At 44.4% G+C, this 22,796-nt stretch overlaps 1 long non-coding RNA gene across 3 annotated transcripts in view; it reads right to left on the bottom strand.

Moving 5' to 3' along the window:
• LOC142503952 (uncharacterized) overlaps nt 1-22,796 on the bottom strand; it is a 58,311-nt gene that overhangs the window by 11,587 nt on the left and 23,928 nt on the right. For 2 of the 3 annotated variants that reach the window (XR_012804143.1, XR_012804144.1), the window contains exons 2-3: nt 5,776-5,968; nt 3,628-3,891 (exon numbers count right to left, since the gene is read on the bottom strand). This is a non-coding gene — a long non-coding RNA (uncharacterized LOC142503952). Of the gene's footprint in view, nt 1-1,910; nt 2,070-3,627; nt 3,892-5,775; nt 5,969-22,796 lie in introns of those variants that run through there. The other variant, XR_012804145.1, reaches the window with a different exon arrangement.

Here is a 22,796-nt window from a genome sequence, read left to right as displayed (position 1 = left end):
GTGCTATTTATACGCTTCTTTAAGCAAGTGTGTCTTAAGGTGGGTCTTAAAGGTGGATAGAGAGGGTGCTAGTCGGGTATTGAGGGGAAGGGCATTCCAGAGGTGTGGGGCAGTGAAAAAGTGAAAAAGGTTTAAGGCGGGAGAGAGCTTTAGATACAAAGGGGGTAGAAAGAAGACATCCTTGAGAAGAACGCAAGAGTCTGGATGGTGCATAACGAGAAATTAGGGCTGAGATGTAAGGAGGGGCAGAAGAGTGTAAAGCTTTAAAAGTGAGGAGAAGAATGGAGTGTGAGATGCGGGATTTGATCGGAAGCCAGGAGAGGGATTTCATGAGGGGAGATGCTGAGACAGATCTAGGAAAGTGTAGAGTGACTCTGGCAGCAGCGTTTAGGATAGATTGTAGGGGAGACAGGTGAGAGGCAGGAAGGCCGAACAGCAGGAGGTTACAGTAATCAAGACGGGAGAGAATGAGGGCCTGAGTCAGAGTTTTAGCAGTCGAGCAACAGAGGAAAAGGCGTATCTTTGTTATATTGCGGAGGAAAAAGCGACAGGTTTTAGATATGTTTTGAATCTGAGGGGCGAATGTGAGAGAGGAGTCGAGTGTGACCCCTAGGCAGCGTGCTTGGGCTACTGGGTGAATGATCGTAGTTCCAACAGTAATGTGGAAGGAGGTAGTAGGCAAGGAAATGGAAGCAGGCACACGGTCTTTCTGAAGGTGCAATTTATTGTGCCACCAAAAGGTCCAACGTTTCGGCAAAGATTGCCTTTATCAAGGAGAGGGCTACAGGATATACTTAACACACCACTATTTATACACTAATGGGTACTCACCCATCCATGCTCCTGGATGTCAACGTCCCCAACATGACGTCAGAGCGCCAGCGCGACATGGCGTGATGACGTCATGCAACACCAGAGGGGGATCCTGGGTACCTGTGAAGACACCTTCAGAAAGACTGTGTGCCTGCTTCCATTTCCTTGCTTAATTACCTTTGGGATGTCTGGATCTCCCAGGACACAGCGCGCCGGCAGATAAGTACCCCCCTCCAGCACCTATTAGCGGTGTGCATGTACTTCTATATATGAAGGAGGTAGTAGGGCCAGGTCTGCACACTGTCAACCACATGATCACCATCACCTACCTTCTGCATCTCTAACCCAATCCTTCCTCTGTCCATTCCCTCAGTCTGGAAATAGTAGTGCTAGGACCCATTTAACATCTATCCATCCTCCCAGTCTCCTCACATTTTGCTGAGAATTTGGATACATCAGTCTGACACTTCCCTCACATGTAGTTCTGCTGTTGCCTTGCACACCTTGAAGGTCCAAGATGGTGACTCGGCTGATTTGGTGGGGCTGATCTTTATTGGAAAGGGAGTTCACTGATTCAGAATAGTTGAGGTTCTTTTATATCGGTTTAAAGGATGTTCTGTAGGAGGCTGCACTGCTGTTGGCGACAGTGAGGCAAATTTGAGGGGTTAAATGGCCCCAGCATTGGAGGGGTGTGGAATGGTCCGTTTTGCCCAGGTGGTTAATGTTGAGAAATGGGAGTGCTCCAAAGGATGCGTTCCTGTGTCAGGGTCAGGTGCGGAGGGCCTAGGGGCGTACTCCTAAGAGGAAGTTACAAACCAGGAGTGCTCACTGGGTCAGGTAGCAGTGGTGAGCCGGGTCATGTCACTGGGTGCGGCTATTTGCTAACCAGGTCCTGGAGTGTTGGTTTATGTTTAATAAAATGCTGTGGCCATTTTGTTATGCCGGTGCTGCCCGCAGACCAGACCCGTCCCTTATACTGAGGTGGGGACGTATATGTGCACGCACCCGCAGCAGAAGGAGCGTGTCCGGAGTGTGGTGTTTTTGGCGTTGCCAGGCCAGGTGGAAATAGCTGTAGCAATACTTGCCAGTACCGGTGAAAGAAGAGACGTAGCCGTTGCCATTAGCCGAGGTCTGGGAGAGGAGAGATCCGGAAGGTCAGGGTCCAAGCTGAGGTCGAGGGGCGTGAGAAGCAGCGAGGTCAAGTGAGAGCCGGGGTCCAGAGCCAGAGAGTGAAGTCCGCCAAGCCAGGTTTTAACCTGAATAAACAAAGACAAGAGAGAGAGCCAGAATAGACATCCGCTAGTAGAGACTATGTCGAGCGATGTGGGAATGCGAGACAGGCATTATATAGTGAGGCTGGCAAATAGAAAGAGGAGACAGACCTGGAGACAGACCTTGAGGAGAATGCAGGTGAGCAGCTTTGGGGCATGATTGCAGCCTGTGTGTGAGTTGGGGGCGTGGCTTCACTGCAGGAGCAGTGAATAAATTAACTTGATCCGGCGCACATGGGGAAACCCGCGCCCATGAGTAGTAGCAGCCGCCAGAGCCCCAGCCGCCCGCGGAACAGCAGCCGCCCGCCGGGGACGAGGGGGGAGTCCCCCAACCACGGGGACCGGATTGGACCGGCGAGGGGGACGTCCCGCAGTAGCGAGCGCAACCAGAGGTGAGGAGAGGTCACGCTGCGACCGTCGTTACCCCCGAATCCTCACACATTTATATCCAACCAAGATGTCTATTTATTCCAACTGAAGTGTCTGTGTTTATTTGGATGGGTTAGCAAACTGAATGGGCAAGAATCGAGGGTACAGTCGTCATGAGCCTGCTGCATTTCTGACTTGTACTGAGCACACAATGTTAAATAATTATATTTTCCGCCCTACATTTTTCTCGTACAATACATCGGGATTACACATGTATTGACAAGGTTACATTTGACTGTCTTGCTGCAAATTCCAAAGAATAATTGTATTCATATAATTGTGTTTTTCATCCAATAGACACATTGTGGCACTTGGCATTCACATCAAATAAGCAATTTGACTGTGTGATTCCTTTCTAGGACTATAAATCTTATAACTGGCGAATGTTTGTACAGTATCTTCCTCCTGCAGAACTTGCAGGTTGATGAGAGCGTGGGCATATTGATTTCACTTCTATACATTTGAACATACTGTAGAGATGTAGTAACCTTTTGCTACATATTTTCGTACTATTGTGCAAATAAATGTAATGGTAAAAAAAATTGAATATTTACTTTTTAGTCGACACTGAGAAAGACATTAATAAATACTTAAACAATACGCATCAGCTTGACTCATTTAGCTTTATTGTGCTTGGTTTCTATGCCCTGTACCCGTGGGACCCCCTCTTCCCCTCCCTATATCTCAGCTGTAATTTCTCATTATACCCCAGTCAGTAGTATCCTGCACTCTGCACCTGACTGTTTCCTTTCCATCCCTTTTACTCTACTGCTCTCTCTCGACAAAAATCCTTTCTGGCCTCACTTCCCTTACCTGTAAATCTCTCTCACTCCGTATACATCCAAGTACAGTCTCGCCCACCCTTCCAATCAAATCCTAAACCCCACCGTTTCAATAGCCGGGACTCCACCACACAGCCATTTTGCCGCAACCTAATCTCCGCCGGCTTTTACCCGCCACTTTGCCACAGGGACCTCTCGCCACCGGCCGCTTTGCAACCAAGGTAAGTCCCTTACCCTAAAAACCCCTAATACTAGCGCTACCCCCTTACCAGAAAACCCCTATCCTTAGCCCTCCTACCCTAACTGCTAAATTAACCCTTAAATAAACTTACCTTGGCGAGGCGACCGAGTGTCCAGTGGCGGTGGGTCCTGAACGCTGGCGGAGACTTGGTCGCAGAGAGACGGTGGTGACCACATGTCTGATTCTGCACAGCGGCCCTTACCAACCATCGTGGTCAGACACTGCCACCCACTGCACTTATTCCTTGCCTTACTGTCTCTCTATGTCTCCCAACATCCCACTTAGATTGCAAGCTCTCCGGGTCAGGGATTCTATTTCCTCTCGTCTGCCTTGATGATGTTTGTATTATATTCTCCTGTATGGAAAAAAAATGGTAGAACTATCTGAATGTCAGGAGCAATAAGATCACTAAACTATTACAATACTATGTACAAATACTGTAAATACAACCGTTGTATTGGGAAAAAAACATTGGTTGATTAGTTAACTGCATGTTACTTGTTTGGAAAGAACTCTACTGAAGTAATATAAAGGCAAGATTTATTCAAGGATGTTCTTATATAAAGCATGGTGTTATAATTAACAAACGTTAAAAATGCAATCCCACGTAGTCCGATAAAAATGGCATTTTGTAAACAATGTAACAATATAATTGGCTTTCTTAAACTAATCTAATCATTCTAAATGCAAAGATTTGACTGTTTTCCCCCTTGGGAAATTAATTACAAATTGCATTTCTTAGATGCCTCTAAATGGGGAAGCGTTTGTCAAAGGATCAATCCCTCCTAAGACCAAAGCGACCTGTTTGAGGGCTCTCACCTGGGTAATTGTTACCTTTTTTTCCCCAAATAAGTATTTCTTATTCATTTATTAAAGTGAGACTTGGGAGGGGTTTGATTTCCTCTGGCTGCTCCCTTTTGTGTGATGTCACTGTGTGATGTCATTGTGTGATCAGCGAGTGCGTGTACAGCTAGAGCCCGCCCTCCCATCCCACCTCTCTTTATCTTTATTGGCTCCCTGATAAGGACAGAGTGGGATAAGGGGAAAGAAAGCACTTGATTGACAAACACTCCCCTCATCCAGAGGCCCCAAAGACATTCCACTGACTGACTATATGGTAATGCACCTTTAAGCATTTTCTTTCCCCTTATCCCATCCTGTCCTTATCACGGAGCCAATAAAGAGGAGGGGGATAGAGTAGGGGGCGTTGCCTGCACAAACTCTTGTTGAACACCGTGACAGACAAATGGGAGCAGCCAGCGAAAACCAAACTGCTCCCAAGTCTCAGCTCAGCATGTTTCCACACTTCCAGCACTGCGAAAATGATCAAGAGACACACACAGAGCAAACATTTCCCGGCATGCCACAGACAGACATACAGAGGCACCCGGAGAAGCAGCCATTCAGCAGAATCAGCTGAGCAAGAGTGCGGCCATTATTACACCCCCCGCAACGTGCCCGCGGCCGCAATAACGCGGACATCTAGCATTCTGGGCGTTTACGTGTTGGCAAATAAAAGAAAAATCCCCCGGATGTAACTTCCAAATGTCACTGCCATTAGTGCACTTTGGTCCTAGGATGGACTGCCCCTTTAAGTAACGCCATGTAAAGACAATAATGTGCCTTTAATCATGTTTTGCTGCCATTAATAGATTGGCGTTTTCGAAGCCCAGTTGGTTCGGGAAACAGCAAATAAAAATCCCACGTTGTGAGCACATTCACGTCTCCGACAGGTCGGCAACCCTGCCCTTCCCCATTATCTCTTAGCTTGCACTGCTTCCACTGCAGCCAGGGATTCTGGGAAATTACATGCAGATGAGCACTCACGGTGTCACCTTTTGCATCAAATCCATTTGATCATTTTCACCTATGAGCTTCAGCCTGCCGCATTACACAGCTACTCAGCACAGCCGGGGGTAAGTGCAGAGCCAGTAACCTACTCACAGACAGTTGTTTTGACCCTTTGAGTCTCATCAGTTTGAGGCTGGTTATACTGGCTTTGCAATTTGAAGCTGGGATAGGTTTCACCACACATTAAATGCTACACACAGCGTCACAGCAGTAATACGCAGGACACAATAATATAACTCATAACGGGAATAAGCGTGTCAGACATAAAAATATATTATTATGTCCCATGTATTACTGCTGGGACGCAGTGTGTACATAGATAGCGCTATATAAATAAAGATATACATACAGCACTAAAAACTCATATCTGGGCGGTTGCTTATTTTACCTTTCCAGCAGCATTTTGTCGCACCCGCTATGTCATGGTTAAATGCTCCTTTTCCAGGGGGTGTTCTGGCTGATGCCCCGATTCCCGACGGATGTTAAACGCTCTCCACTTCCGTTCCCCATTATCCAGGGACAGCCACATCACATGATCGCGTCGGCCCCCCGGCACGGAAAAGGTTTATTAAACTAAGACGCTAACAGAAAATGAGAGGGGCCCCGTACGTTACTCTATGTATCCACAGACACAAGAAAAGCCCAAGTAAAAAAACAAATCAGTACATACCCGACCTCTCTATAACACCATCCAGTACTGTACTGTACAGAACACCAAATATGGAGGAAGAGCGGCTCAGCTAGTAAAGACACTGAGCATGAATCAGAAGAACCGGGTTCAATTCCTGGTGTCGGCTCCTTGTGACCTTGGGCAAATCACTTTACCTCCCTGTGCCTCAGGCACCAAAATCATAGATTGCAAGCTCCGCGGGGCAGGGACTGTGTCTCTGTAACAATCCTATGTGCTGAGTTACGCGCGCTATACTGCAATTGTGACTGACTCTGATTGGAAAAAAATGCACATTTGCGCACATCAAAAACTTTAGAACAGGGGTGCTCAAGATTTTTCGGGGGTGCTGCGGTTGCAGAGGCCCCGCGCTCTTACCCAAGGCATTTCAATTAAATGCCGAGGGATCACGTGAGGCCTCTACAAAGCCTCCTACGTTGTCTTCGGCAACGTGACGTCACGTGACCCCACGGCGTCATTTGACGCCGAGGACAAGGAAGGAGGGTGGCACGAGCAGGCAGGGGTGCGCAGGGGGGAAAGTCTGCTGTAGAATATGGTGCAGCTAAACACAAATAAACACCCGAGCAGAATGATACTTGGGCTTCTGCATATTTTTATATTCAAATCAGATCCCTCACGTGTTTTAGTTGTTCCACCCGCACCACCCACTAAGTTCATCTTTCTATAAAAGAAGCCATTCAGAATATCATACATGAACGGCCAAAAGCAAATTGAGATTTAATAAAGCACGCATGGTTTGTTAAAATAATTGCTTTTAAATGCTGTTCTGGGTTTTATGCTCCTTTTGCTGAGATCAGTGGCAGAGTGTCAATAATATGAAAAACCCATTATCTGCAAAATTAAAATTAAGTTGAATGTGTTTAATTACTGCGGAAAAAAAGCCCACGAATAGTGTTAAATCCCGATTTCCAAATATTTAATTAGGTTTGGTACATTGATTCATTTGATGTGAATTGACATTTTGGCAGCTGCAAGCGTATTACAATAATAATGTAATGCAGATCTGGTTGCGGAGAACAAAATACAGTTGTTACAAAATACAGAAGGTTTCTCATTAATTCAACTTGCTTACATAATTCCAATTTGTCCAAATGAGGGCATCCTGTATATAATAAGTGTTGTTGCGGCTCAGATATAAATCTCTATTGAAGCATGAGGGAGTATAGATAACTTGGCATTGCTATTATTGAGGTACAGAAGGGCCAGGATTAATTCCAGAAGAGTACAGTACATCCTATGGAAAAGTGTCAGAGAAGGAGGAGGGCATGGAGGTGGTTTGATTTGTCCTAGATAGGCAAGGAAAGGCTTACAGTGAGGGGAATATACATCTGAAGAAAAAAAAAAAGTTATATATATTTTTTTGCAGATGTCTTTATAATAATGAACGTGGAAATAAAAATTTCCAGGTTCCCTTATAGTGTTGAAGATATTGTTTGATGTATTCCATGATATGTGTGTTTTTCTTATATTTGTATACCTTTATACTGTATATATGTTTTTTTATATAAGTATATGTGTTCATTTTGGTATCATCTTTTGAAAATAGACATTATTGGCTCATAATATAGTGATATAGTAGATATCTAACTTCTTTTTGTTTATCAAATCATTTCAGCTCACATGAATAAGAGATACATATGTTCCTTTGTTTTGCTAAGATATATTTAACATATATTGACTTTGGTGTTATTGATCTGAAGACCATCAATCACCAGAGCGATTAAAATACAAAAAACATTCTAAAATATATACAATATAATATATATTATCTATTGTCAGTTAGGGTTTGGACAACAATAACTTATCTAACAAGAATCATGTTTTCTTTTAAACATACATTTATATATTTTTCATTAAATTGTTCTTTTACGTGTGTTTGTTTCCTTAGATGCCAGGTATACTTAGTCTAGCAGTAGATTTAGTTGTGAAAGCTCTTGTTGCTGTATACCATTGATGTCGCCTTTGCTTGATTCTCTATAGGACATTTTTATGTTATCATGTTTTTGTCTTGTATTATCGGTGAAACTTTATCTCCATATTGATTGTATTTGTATGTATCTTATGGTGTCGGGATACCATTGGTTGACTACCATCGTTGGAGCTGCCACTCAACCACCATGCCTCACCATCGGTACTTGTACTATGGGGGAGGAGTTTTGGTGTGATTGGAGGGCGGGTCTTCCAGTTGCTGGCTCCCATTAAATATCGGCATCTTGAGAGGAAGACTACTCTTTGACAAAGTGCACGGATTCCACGAAACGCGTCAGAGGTTCCTCTCAAGACTCTTGTTTAGTCTATATGTTTCCATTTATTCATTAAATAGATTTTGATCCAGCGATCCAGCATCCGTCCTCTTTTCCTCCTTTTGGAACGCATTTCCTATTTGGCACGCCGTGCACCGCCAATATCTTCCCCCTCGGGAGAACTTTTCTGAAGTTCACTTTGGGCTGAGAGCACGCTGTTTCCAGGATTCCGGATAGCGAAGGCTGCGAGTACTTCATTATGATTACAATGTGATGGATTTTCAAGTTTATAGTGGTCTAGCTCTAAGGGTCATTGTATTATTGGATTTAGGGGTCAAGTTCCCCATTCACATGGGTTTACTTGACATCCCATGCATTTCAACTTCACTACATACCCTCATATGTGAGCCTAAATGACCATTTAACTACCATTACTCACATTCATTTTCTTGTCTTCCAGGTAAGGGAGGAGCGCTCGTTCGTGATTGGTATATAAGAAGAAAGAGAAGAAACCAATAATAGTATAGCAGTAGAAACAAAGTTCTATCTAATATATGCTGCAATGGTTTCACTCACAATAGACTTCTTTTATAGTATAGCGTGTCAGAGATCCTTCTCTTTCTGACGGGGTCTTCATTGGGGTGTAAGGTAAGTGTAATCCCCCTTCTGTTCTATGTTGTAAATCCTCATACAGTATGCCAATGGATGTGAAAAAGAGAGATACCGCAATAGTATAATACCGTAATAATAGTGTATTGCACAGATAAGCAAATGAATTAATACACTCACATTTCAAAAGATTAAAATGTCATGGGAGAGGTAGTGGCTCAGTGAGTAATGTGTCGGCTCCTTGTGACCATGGGCAAGTCACTTTATCTCCCTGTGCATCAGGTACCAAAAACATAGATTGTAAGCTCCATTGGGCAGGGACCTGTGCCTGCAAAATGTCTCTGTAAAGCGCTGCGTACAACTTGCAGTGTGTAAGGATTCAGGAGTCACGCCACTCGCGGCGTGCTCCTCACTCACCTGCAGCCCTGCCAGGGTCTCCCGCGGCTCACACGGATTCCTCCTCTAAGACGCCGAGCTCCGTTTCCCCTGTGCGTGCGCGCACGTCAGTTCCCTTCTTCTGCCCTCGGTTCAGGGCGTGTGCCCGCGCATGCATCCACAGGTGCAGCCACACGGAGGCGCGGCCACACAGAGGCGCACCAGCCTCTTAAAGGCACAGTACCCTTTTCCAATGCTGCAATTCAATACACCAATTCTTCTAGGATCTATAGCTCCTCCTCCAGGAACTCATCTAGACCTATCCCTGTCTCAGCCTGGCCCATTCACACCCCCACCTTGCTACTCTGCCATTGGACTCTCTTGCCTATATATACCCTGCAGCTTCATTAACTCGTCGGCTGAGCATAGAACCAGTTGTTCTCATCACCCTCTGCCTCCCTAGTCCTGTCTTGTCCTATCTTGTTTTGCAGTCTTCCTCATGTACCGAACCAGCTTCCACTACGTCTACCCGCACCTCTGGCCTCCCGAACTCGGCATACGGCAACACGACTCTCCGCACCTCTGGCATCCCGATCTCGGCAAACGGTAAACGACAACGTCCCTCTCTCTAACCCCGGACTTGGCAAACAGCACCCTCTACCATCCGTACCTCTCCTGCCCCGATCCGGATTTCCAGACCACTCTACTCTCAAGACGTGCCCTCGTGGCTGTGGGTGGCGTTATATCCTATCCCACCTCAGCACCGCGGTCCCGTCTCGTTTGTGGTGAGCACGCCCTGACATTATGCTCAGCCCTACAAACATGGACCCCGCTGAGGTGGAGCGCACTTTAAATGCCCATACAAATCTCTTCACCAGTCTAGAGACTTATCTGGAACAAGCTGATACGTTTACAGCAAAGCGTTCATTCCCTTACCCTTCAAATCCGAACTCTCAGTCGGCAACCCTCACCCGTGTCTTCCACAGCTTCCGCAACCGCCTTTCCAGCACCTCCGTTTGCTTTGGAACCTCGTATTCCAGCCCCCAAACACTATGCCGGGGATCCCTAAGGATGTAGGGGCTTCCTTAACCAATGCCTCATCCAATTTCGACTCTCGCCCTCTCGTTTTGTCTCTTCTGTCTCCAGGGTCGGCTATATCGTGGCTCTTCTCATCGACGAGGCACTGGCATGGGCTTCTCCCATCTGGGAACAACAAGGTCCTCTCACACAGGACATCGATCTCTTTGTCGAGGAGTTCCGAAGAGTCTTCGACACCCCTGCACGGCAATTAACGGCAGCATCGTCTCTTCATCACATAACCCAGGGAGATCGACCCGTCGCCCGGTACGCCGTGGAGTTCTGCACACTTGCTGCTGAGACGGGATAGAATAATGAAGCTCTATCTTCAGCGTTTTGGCAAGGTCTGTCGGAATCCCTAAAGGATGAGCTCGCAGCGCGGGAACGCCCCACTAACCTAGAGGATTTGATCGGTCTGTGCGTTCGAGTGGACCAGCGTCTGCAGGAGCGGAGGACCGAACGTTCTCGTTACCGTCAATGGGTTTCAAGGCATCTTGCTCCATCGTTCATGGCGCCTTCACCTTCTTCCGGGGACGTCTAATGCAGAGACAATTATTCCCTCTCGATGTATCCTGTCCGCCAACTCCTTTGATATTATGGACAAGATTCAATCCGAGCAATCACAGACTCCGATGGGGCTCAAGGTTCCGGAGGGAGGACTCTACACGGCACCACAACACCGCAAAAGGGTTCTCGAGTGGTGCCATTCCTCTAAATCGGCAGGACATCCAGGGATACGGAAAACCAACGACCTTGTTCAACGTACCTTCTGGTGGCCAGAGAGGGCTAAGGATGTTTAGGAGTTTGTCAAAGCGTGTGGCACTTGCGCTCCCAACAAAGTACCCCGGGTCAGACCAGCAGGTCTTCTTCTTCCTTTACCCATTCCAGACCATCCCTGGAACCATATTTCTATGGACTTCATTGTAGAGCTTCCAGACTCCAAAGGGAAGAATACGATTCTTGTGGTCATTGATCGTTTTTCCAAACAGACGCACCTTGTTCCCTTGAGGGGTCTTCCAAATTCCTCCAGGCTTGCGGATGTTTTCATCCAGGAGATTTTTCGTCTTCACGGAGTGCCTGCAACCATCATCTCTGATTGTGGGTCTCAATTTGTGTCAAGATTTTGGCGAGCCTTTTCCTAAAAATTGGGGATTTCACTTAAATTCTCCTCAGGATACCATCCACAGACCAATGGGCAGACGGAGAGGGCCAACCAAAACCTGGAACAATGCCTTCGGTGTTTTATAACCGATACACAGGATGACTGGGTGGATCTGCTTCCTTGGGCTGAGTTTGCTCTTAACTCCCTTCGCAATGACTCCACTCAAGAATCTCCCTTCTTCATAAATTGTGGCTTTCACCCTTCCCGTCTACCCTTCTCCCCTCTATCCTCAGGAGTACCAGCGGTGGACAAGCGCATCTCCCGGCTGAAAGACTTATGGACGAGGATTCAGGAGAACTTAAAGGTGGCCACAGGGAGACAGAAACTCCAGGCAGATCGCCTTCGACGCCAAGGATCGGGATCTTCACGCACCTTGACTCCTCCAAGCTTTTCATCGTAGGAATCCCTCCAAGCCATGTCATGGACGCCCGAAGGTCGCCCCTGAAGGGGGGGGTACTGTAAGGATTCAGGAGTCACGCCGCTCGCGGCGTGCTCCTCACTCACCTGCAGCCCTGCCAGGGTCTCCCGCGGCTCACACGGTTTCCTCCTCTAATACGCCGAGCTCCGTTTCCCCTGTGTGCGCGCGCGCACGTCAGTTCCCTTCTTCTGTCCTCGGTTCAGGGCGTGTGCCCGCGCACGCATCCACAGGTGCAGCCACACGGAGGCGCGGCCACACAGAGGCGCACCAGCCTCTTGAAGGCAATTCTTCTAGGATCTATAGCTCCTCCTCCAGGAACTCATCTAGACCTATCCCTGTCTCAGCCAGGCCCATTCACACACCCCCACCTTGCTACTCTGCCATTGGACCCTCTTGCCTATATATACCCTGCAGCTTCATTAACTCGTCGGCTGAGCATAGAACCAGTTGTTCTCATCACTCTCTGCCTCCCTAGTCCTGTCTTGTCCTATCTTGTTTTGCAGTCTTCCTCGTGTACCGAACTGGCTTCCGCTACGTTTACCCGCACCTCTGGCATCCCGAACTCGGCATACGGCAACACGACTCACCGCACCTCTGGCATCCCGATCTCGGCAAACGGTAAACGACAACGTCCCTCTCTCTAATCCCGGACTTGGCAAACAGCACCCTCTACTATCCGTACCTCTCCTGCCCCGATCCGGACTTCCAGACCACTCTACTCTCAAGACGTGCCCTCGTGGCTGTGGGTGGCGTTATATCCTATCCCACCTCAGCACCGCGGTCCCGTCTCGTTTGTGGTGAGCATGCCCTGACACAGTGCTATACAAGAACATGCTATTATTATTATTATTATTATTAAAGGAGAGGGCTGTTGAGGGTTGTATCCTGGTCTTCCCATCTGCTGTACACCGCATGCATCCGCATTCGTCCCTGACTCAGGGCGGAAGCGGCTTCTCAGATGGAATCAGCACAGCAATGCCAGTCCCTTCACTCTACAGTCCTCCCAGGATCAACGATTCAACGCGTTTCGCTTGGGCTTTGTCAAGAATTTATCCTTCAATGATCATAGAGGCTATATATAGCCCTAGATGTTACTATCAACCAATCAATTATGCAAATTTAATTCGAAATCTAAATTAGCCCCTCAACTGCTCCAGAACATAGCAGTGAGGGCTAAAAAGCAATACAGATATACACAATTATATAATAAATTACAAAATAATTCTAATACAATTTATTAATCTAAAACACGACGCAATGAATGTACTAGAAGAGGAAAAAGGAGAAAAATATCAGTAACATATAAACACATAATGCTGAATAAAATCCACAAAGGGTTTGATAATATGATTAAATTAAAAACGCATTAATATCAATGTCAATATTTAACCCATTTTACAAAAATTAAATTTTTCTTCAAACAAAACAGGAGAATCTTTTAATATTGATAGTTATATAAATTGCAAGTCGGAATTTGTTATATACCTTTTAGAGTGCACAAGACCCCTTCGTGTACGGATCTTACAACATGTAAGGAACACTAAGAAAAGTGTCCTAACACATAATGTTTCCAAACATTTTTTCATGTATCATAATTCAGATCGCTACACACAAAGGGAACTCCCGCACCGCCACAATATGAACCACGTTGAGGTGCTTATTAGGTAGAGAATTAATGGATTTAAAACCAGAGACATAACATCCAGAAAAACTTATATACGGTACAGTGCCTAAATATACATGTATAAATAACTAATAAATAAAATGGTCTTTTAGTTTAACATTTTGGCCAAATTGTTGTAAGCCCTTGAGCTGCGTATGTGTTGGGGTTAGTACATTCGCCAACCAACATCTCCCGAACATGGGGGTCAGTGTAGGTGAATGATATACACCCCATTTACCACTGCAGCCAATATATATATCTTGTGCAGAGGATATACACGATCAGCTGCCTATGACTTTATTAAGGATGCACTAGTCCTCCCTTCATTAGTCCCGTAGCCAAGCCACATTTTTGTCTACACTACTAGAGCTAATAAAGCATTGCTCAAGGTACCCCAAAGGGTGTTTACATCAATCCTTATATTGATCACTTACCTGCAGACCTTTGCTTTATAAGACTCTAGGGGCTATACTCACGGAGCGCCTCCTTCAGTATTACCCTTACGGTAGGCAGCTTCTAGTGTTTGAATGGGACCAATACAGTAGTCACATACAGATATCTGCCTTGCTTTGCATAGATGTTATACTTATACACCACATATATGTCACTATTTATTCAGAGCGCTTATCAACACACGCTCTGAGAATATACATGTACATTAGGACTGACATTCTGTGTGGTGGTTACATCACAGACTTATCTCATACCTATAGGAGGCTATATACATAGCACCAGATCCTAAATATCTATCAAGGATCTCCATATGTATACACTACATAACTACCTTAAGTTAAGTTAAGAATGATTACAATCACGTGCGGTTTGACACATTTTTCTGATTTTAAAGCCCATTTTTTTATTCATTGTTTACCAATAAAGTATTTTAACAAAATAATCATACATTTAGCTTGATAGAGTGCTGATATACTAGGTTTCCTTTTCTTCTGTATCATAATTCAGATCCAAAGTTTTTCAAATTAAAAGGTAAAGAACACATTCCAGTGCATTGGAGGGGAGGCAATAGACTAAATAGCCTCTCCAAAAGAGAGACATTCTGGATACACAGGATGCAGACCTTAGCACCCAATGGGTTAAATATTGATATTGATATTAATGTGTTTTTAATTTAATCATATTATCAAACCCTTTGTGGATTTTATTCAGCATTATGTGTTTATATGTTACTGATATTTTTCTCCTTTTTCCTCTTCTAGTACATTCATTGCGTCGTTTTTTAGATTAATAAATTGTATTAGTATTATTTTGTAATGTATTATATAATTGTGTATATCTGTATTGCTTTTTAGCCCTCACTGCTATGTTCTGGAGCAGTTGAGGGGCTAATTTAGATTTCAATTTAAATTTGCATAATTGATTGGTTGATAGTAACATCTATGGCTATATATAGCCTCTATGATCATTGAAGGATAGATTCTTGACAAATCCCAAGCGAAACGCGTTGAATCGTTGATCCTGGGAGGACTGTAGAGTGAAGGGACTGGCATTGCTGTGCTGATTCCATCCGAGAAGCCGCTTCCGCCCTGAGTCAGTGACGTCACCGGAAGTGACAAATGCGGATGCATGCGATGTACAGCAGATGGGAAGACCAGAATACAACCCTCAACATCTCTCTCCCATGATATTTTAATCTTTTGAAATGTGAGTGTATTAATTCATTTGCTTATCTGTGCAATACACTTTTATTACGGTATTATACTATTGCGGTATCTCTCTTTTTCACATCCATTGGCATACTGTATGAGGATTTACAACATAGAACAGAAGGGGGATTACACTTACCTTACACCCCAACGAAGACCCCACTCAAAGGGCTCCCGTCAGAGAGAGAAGGATCTCTGACATGCTATACTATAAAAGAAGTCTATTGTGAGTGAAACCATTGCAGCATATATTAGATAGAACTTTGTTTCTACTGCTATACTATTATTGGTTTCTTCTCTTTCTTCTTATATACCAATCACGAACGAGCGCTCCTCCCTTACCTGGAAGACAAGAATACTAATACTGGAACCACGAACAGACCCATACAAGGGTGTAGAGCAGCTATTACTTCACTTTATATCACATTGTCACTTGGTTGAAGGTGACGTTTTTTTTTCACTTACTGAAGTATTGTATTTCACATTATATTTAAAGGTATCACATTTTTGTTTAGATTTGATACAGTTCACTATTCACTATTACATATTTTTTTAGAAGCGCTCGGTCCACATTTTCTTTTGCTCACATTCATATAGTACCTGGATATACCAGCAAATGTGCTTTTATAAAAGAAACAATGTTTGTGGACTACAATTACATAGTGACCAATATCACTTTGGATACAATTTTTGCACAACCTATAGCACTGGCTTAGGAGGTTGTCCTCCGTTTTGTCTATCTCTGTTTATAAAACAAGGTGTCTATTGACCTGCAGATGTAGCCAGGCTTACTGTCTCCGGAGTCGCAGCAAGAAAAAGCTAAAAGCCAAAACTGCGGAGACTGCGTGTGCCACGGTCATGCTGTGGGGAGTCCATGCACCTTCCGTATTGGACCACCCCCCACAGGGTTAATCCTCCTGCACTAGGGCAGCCGTTGTCACGTGATGAGGTCTGGCTACATCTGTAGATGCAACTCCTTCGACATCACCACTATCAGTGGTTCATTTAAGTCCATGGAGAAAATGTTCCTTTAATGACTATAGTAAGTTTAAATTAACTGGTCTTTGAAGCATTGAAGAGGAACAACATGGCACATATCATAGGCTGTGTAACATCTTCAGTGTCACATATGATGTGTCTGTGGAGTTAATATTGGAGTTATCTCTGGATGTTTTCTATATCTTTTAATATCTTCAAACACAAATGAATACTGAATACCTGGACTAACATTTTGATTCATTTCTTCACACAGGTATGTCTGTCTGAGTTGAATACTTCTGTCAATGTAATCCCAATTGCAACTTCTATCTAATTAACATCTCCTTGGTTTGTCTATTTGAGCTGAATAGGCCAACCCTCCCTTATTTATTAGTCAAGTTAATCTGTTTAGAGGATTTAAGTGAGTCTATATTGGCTGAGCCATATGGCTGTGTAACAGCTTAACTGTCACATATGAAGTGTCTGTGGAGTTAATACTGGAGTTAGAATAGGAGGTGAAGAATTCAAGAAGAACTGGACTCTGCATTTCAACAACAACCCTGCAACTGGGAGAACTTCACTTTCTAATTGTTACGGTTGTGCTCGCCACAAACCAGGACCGGACCGCGGGGCTGAGGTGGGGTTATAATATCACCGACCTGAGACCATGTAGTCGGATCCGTATTGCGCAGTTCGTAGTCATACATAGCATGGTCAGGATTGGAGAAGGTAGCATCGTCGTTATTCAAGCAGGAGTTCGGCAACGGATAGGCAGGAGCTCCCCGCTTCAGCGTAGGAGCGTGAGCGTGGGAGTGGCCTCTGCGCAAGGAGCGGCTTTGGCCCATAACGCCGGTGTCTGTAGGAGAAGACAGCACGCTGGGCGAGGAACACCGCAGGGCAGCGCTGGGGAAAACCAGTGCTTCAGCACAGTGGTCCAAAACAGGCCTCCGCGTGGAGAGTAGCAGCAGGCCTCAGGAAGCGAAAGGTAACCTCTGCTAGGGGAGAATGCAGCAGGTACCAGGAACCAGTGCTGGCAAACCAACACTTCAGCACAGGAGTCCGGGACAGGCCTCTGCGTGGAGAGTAGCAGCAGACCTCAGGATACTAATAACGAGAACTAGATAGGTTAGTACACAAACGAGACAAGCCAAGAGGCTTGTGACTGAACACAGTAACTTCCAGAGTAGGATTATGCTCGGCACTGAGTCAGTGCCAAAGCCCAGCATATGAAGGACAGTGAGTCAATCACAGGAGGGAGGTGTGTGAGAATTCCTCCAATGACGGAGCACCGGCTAGGGCAGCAGAGATAGCTAGCACAGGTGCTTATAGATTGCCAGAGGGCGTAATTAGAACCTGCACAGTTCTGCAAGGCTATAACCAAAAGCAAAACCGGATTCCTTACAGTAATGCTCTGATAATTTGCACACATCTATAGACTCCGTTTCTAAGATGCAGCTTAATCTTCAGTGGTACGCTGCCGTGCCAGGCCTGATTTATACACCTTCTCTTTTAACTCCTACTCTGCTCCTCCAACACCTGGGTCTTCTGCCCTCCTACCTCTCTCCATGCCTCTCATTATGCCCTCCCTATTTGCTGTTTTCTAACTCCTTTGTCAACTTTTCTCTTCTCACCAACTTCCCAACTCCCCTCCTATCCAGATTTCTTCATCGCTCCTTCCCTCCCCCTATGCCTGTGCCCATACACTGCACCACTATTTACACACCTCTTTCACAACAACTTTTACACCTCTAAATAAAAAGCACCCCCACAAATCCTCTATTCACCTCCTCTCTCTCTCTCTTTCTCTACTCCTCCTCTTTCCTGCTGCTGGGGATATCTCTCCTAATCCTGGACCCAGCCATATACACACCGGCTCTCTCCCTACCACCGTTTTCCCTGCTAATGGTGTTAATCCATCTAATTTAATACCGACCAACCTTAAAACTCGCATCGCAAAAGAAGCATCCCAATAGCCTGCACTCATGGCTCCTGTCCCAAACCCACTCCTGCCAACAATTGTGGCAAAGCACTGCCATCCACTGCACTTATTCCCTCACCTGCTGTCTCTGTCTCCCATCATACCACTTAGATTGTAAGCTCTCCGGGGCAGGGATTTCCTTTCCTAGTGTCTGACTTTGCTGCACTTATTGCATTATTAAAATTCCCTGTACTGTATTGCCTTTGTGAACTCCAACTCCAGTCCTCAAGGGCCCTCAACAGGTCAGGTTTTCAGAATATCCCTGCTTCAGCCCAGGTGGCTCAATCAGTGTCTCAGACATTGACTGAGCCACCTGTGCTGAAGCAGGGATATCCTTAAAGCCTGACCTGTTGATTGCCATGTGGACTCAAGTTGGCTACTCCTGTCATAGGCTGTGGGGCAACCAATGGGAATAGAGTTCTGACACCTTTTCTAAGGACCAACAGGAAACTTTCTAAAGTGAGGATGAAATAGGTAGTAATGGGGCTGGGATACAAACTGAGAGAGTGGGGAAATGCTCTCTAAGGTTTTTATTTAAATAATTGTAGATGGAGATATAGATGAATGACGGTGTGGTTGTGACCTTGATTGACAGAATAATTCTTATAATGATGTAGCCCAGTGCCCCTGGCTATGTGTTTCTGGCCCTGACATCATCAGCTGCTTGTAGATTTTGGCAATGATCAAAAAAATGTACAGTAGATATTCTGCACATTTAGTAGCTCCGGTTGGGAGCTTGGTACTGCAGCAAACATTTAAATGTTAGGTAGGTATACACTTACCTCAGCAGGGATCCAATTACATCTCAGAACCTATGTAAAACATACTGTTTGTCTGTAAAATCAGTACACCATCTTGAAATATCTTATGCCTCAATAAGTAATCAAATGTATTTACAAGCAATTAGTCATACCAATGATCGGTTTCCAAATAGGGTTCCGGTTAATGTGGGTTCTATGCACTCTGTCTTCACGCACATTATCTTCGTGCTCAGATCCAGCCGAAACAAGCTGGGAGCAGGCTTACTAACCATTTATTGTGTGACAGGGAAACACTATACCGGTCAGATCAGCTGCTTGTATATTATGGCAACGCTTAGATATTCTGCACCTGCAATAGCTCCTGTTGGGAGCTTGGTACTTCAGCAAACATTTAAATGTTAGGTAGTTATACACTTGTTTAGGGCTGTTAAGGTAAATATTTAGAAATTACAGTAGCTCCCATGGAGAAATCAGGGTCTTAATAAAAACAAAAATAATACAATTTTATTACATCAATATATGTGACAATGTGAATTGGAAGGGTCTTTTTCTTGATCCCTTTGGGATCATTTTCTGCAACCATATATTTTTCCTCTATTGCACCTTGGTTTACCATTACCCTAAGTAATAGGAGAGCAGAATAGAATATATATTTTTGTGTAGTTATATACTTACCTCAGCAGGGATCCAACCATACCTCGGAACCTATGGAGAACACACTCTTTGTATAAATCAGTGCACCACCAAGAAATACCTTATGCCTCAATAAGTAAGCAAATGTGTTTACAAGCAAGCAACTAGTTATACTTATCAGTTTTATCCACCTATCATAGTGGAAGACATTTGAAATTGGTACCCTTACTCTTAGACTATAAGAGTTTAGTAGCGCTTGCATCAATATAAAACAAATATATAATCACCGTGCTTCTCCATATGAGGAGCATGCAGCTAGTGAAGGAATTGGCCATACAAATGTGCAAAACAGAAAGAGAATCCCTCCGCTTCTCCCCTTGGGATAGCAATCAATGGGGAATATATATATATATATATATATATATATATATATATATATATATATTTACATCCTTTGATCAAATAATGACAAGCCTGCTAACCACGTCAAGGTATGTCTCTGCATCAATATAATAAATAGCAAGTATAATTGAGCATTGAGGGGAGTATTACCAATACACCCACGAGGCCATAGGAGCACATGATTTGCATTATAATTTGCTCAGGCTATGGAACTTCTGGAGGTTTCATTCACTGCCACATAACAGAGGAATATTAATATCTTCAATTCAGTGTAATTACGTTAATCACTACAACGAGTCCACTATTGTAAGATTTGGATACGTGACCTTTAAACGTTATCTCTTAATAAGTATGTGTGTTCTGCACAAGAGACATTTGCAGCAGGTATTTATGTAAGGATCGAAAGATAATACCTTGATATTAATACCTTAAAATAAACATAGGGAGATCACCACTCCATAAGAGCTAACTTTATAAATTAAAGTTTTTTGGACTCTCATATACATTGTCAGGGAAATATTAAGCCATGTATTTATGTTTTGTGTATGTATAGTGTCTGTGTCATGTATGTGTTGTTATACCCCATCTCTTTTTAATGATTATTGTGACAGGGTGAATGAACGTCACCAGCCATATACCTGTCAAACCTTTGTTTAGGCTTGCAGTGCAGCAGTGACAAGGTTAATTTTCAGTTGAGAAGGGCTGCTTAATTAGTCTGACCCCAGCTGCATAATCAAGGTGTTTTAAAACCCCCAGGCTGTACACACATGCAAGCTAGCTGGTCAGAAGACAGGACTGAAATACTGAAGAGATTACTGCTATAAGGTCTGTTTTTCAAAGTACATGTGTGATGAACTGTCTGTGTCCTGCATGCTGAAGAGAAGCTGCCTTGTTTTCTATGCTGAAGAGAAGCTATTTTGTTTTTGTATGTTGAAGAGAAGCTATTTTGTTTTGTGTGCTGAATGTTTTTAAGGCTCAATAAAAAAGCCTTATCAAGAGAAACAGCGTGTGTGGTTGCATGTACCCTGCAACAATTATACATAATAAAATATTTGTAAAAAATTAACTAGATACATATCATTCACAAGGGGTTCTTTATTGGTTCTAACGTAAGAACCTTTTAGTCATGTAAACTAGTCACACTGTCATTATGTCAGTTTGATCTCTATTGGCCTAGGAGAGTGCACCATAAAGGGGTCCTAGGGGATCCACTGTGTCTCGTGCAGTGACCCCCAATTTTTGTTCTTTAATCCTGATATTATAAGTCCTGGTAAGAGCAGGCAGTGTTGGGGTTAAATTCCTCTCACATGGGCCAGCATGCGAGTCTCCCCAACAGTTGCAGTTTCCAGGTGCAGTCTGGAAACCATTGGAGCATGTGCCAGGGGGATGGGCTCACTGGAGGAGGTGCTGCCCAGTTACCGGAGTTTAGGAGTGGGACCCTCCCCTGGTATAAAACATGGCTTCCATCCAAATGTAGTGTTTTCTATGTGAGTTCCAGTGTAGCCTGCTCCTTAGGGAGTAGGCTGGATTCTACCTTGCCCCATCGGGGGTAAGGGAGTGACGACTAGCCCGGGGGCCTCAAGCTTCTGGGGTCCTAGTCAAGGAATCTTCCAACAAATCAGGGGAGCTCATCTCGTAGTTATGAAATAAAGAAACACTACATAGTGTAATACTGTTGTGAATAAATTTGTGCAAACAAAGCTCAAAAATGACTACTCACAATAGAGCAGTCAAATTCAGGCAGTCATCCAACTTAAGGGGTGGATGTTCCCTGTGTATACAGCAGCCACCAGCCCCCAACCTCCAAGGAGAAAAAAAGAAGAAAAGAGACCATATAGTGCAGATGGTATTTAGTATTAAAAGGGGATTCAAAAAATGCAGGCTTACACTTCATATGATCGAGGTAGGCAGTATGATGATATAGGTAGTGGGTCTAGTCAAGGGGAATGGTCCTGCGAGCCAGGCTCTGACCATGATGCAAGATGCGAGGAAAGGTCCTATGAATGTCTGTGGGATTGTACCTCCCGTGCATGGGAGTAATATGGAGAAGGAACTGTATGAGCTGGTCCAGCAATAAACCCCGTTGTACTGTTCCTGGTCTGTGGCTGAGTTACTGGAAAGGTTCCTGTAGGCAGGAAACCCTGTCTCTGGCAGAGCCCTGCAGGGTGGAGGCACTGCACCACCCTAAAAGCCGGTCCTGTTGTCTACTCCCGATACCAACGCGGAGACTCAGACCTCCTGGGTGCCTACAGGTGAGCACCATACTACCCTAACACTACCAATGCCAACAGATCTCCCTTAGGGGTGGGATAGGGGTGTTACAATTATATTTAAAAGTGTTACATTTTATCCGTACTGGATACAAGTGGTAACTGAATGCAGCTAATGAAACTAATACTAATGTGCACTAACTAATAGTACCTGAAACTCATTTTTAATTTGAAGAACTATCTGAAATGCAATTTGATTTTCTTTTCTGTGTAACCGGTTTCTCTCACGTAATTCACAAGGGGCCGTGATACAGTATGTAGTGAAGAAAAACTCATTGTAATTTTAATGAAACAAGAGTACACTTGGGGGCGTACGTACCAAGATCAGATTTGTCATTTTTATAGGCGTCAATTTGTTTTTACAGGGAAAGTACAAATCTTAATAAACTGTGCATCGTCTGTATGAAAGTTATGTGAATTCATACGCAACACATTGGGGGCGATTGATACCTCCGGTAACAGGTATCATAGCTGGAGCCCGGGGTAACTGC

This window comes from Ascaphus truei, chromosome 10 (assembly GCF_040206685.1).
Source record: "Ascaphus truei isolate aAscTru1 chromosome 10, aAscTru1.hap1, whole genome shotgun sequence".
Lineage (NCBI taxonomy): Eukaryota > Metazoa > Chordata > Amphibia > Anura > Ascaphidae > Ascaphus > Ascaphus truei.
Note: the sequence above shows the minus strand (reverse complement) of the source record. Positions and strands in the feature narration are given on the sequence as shown.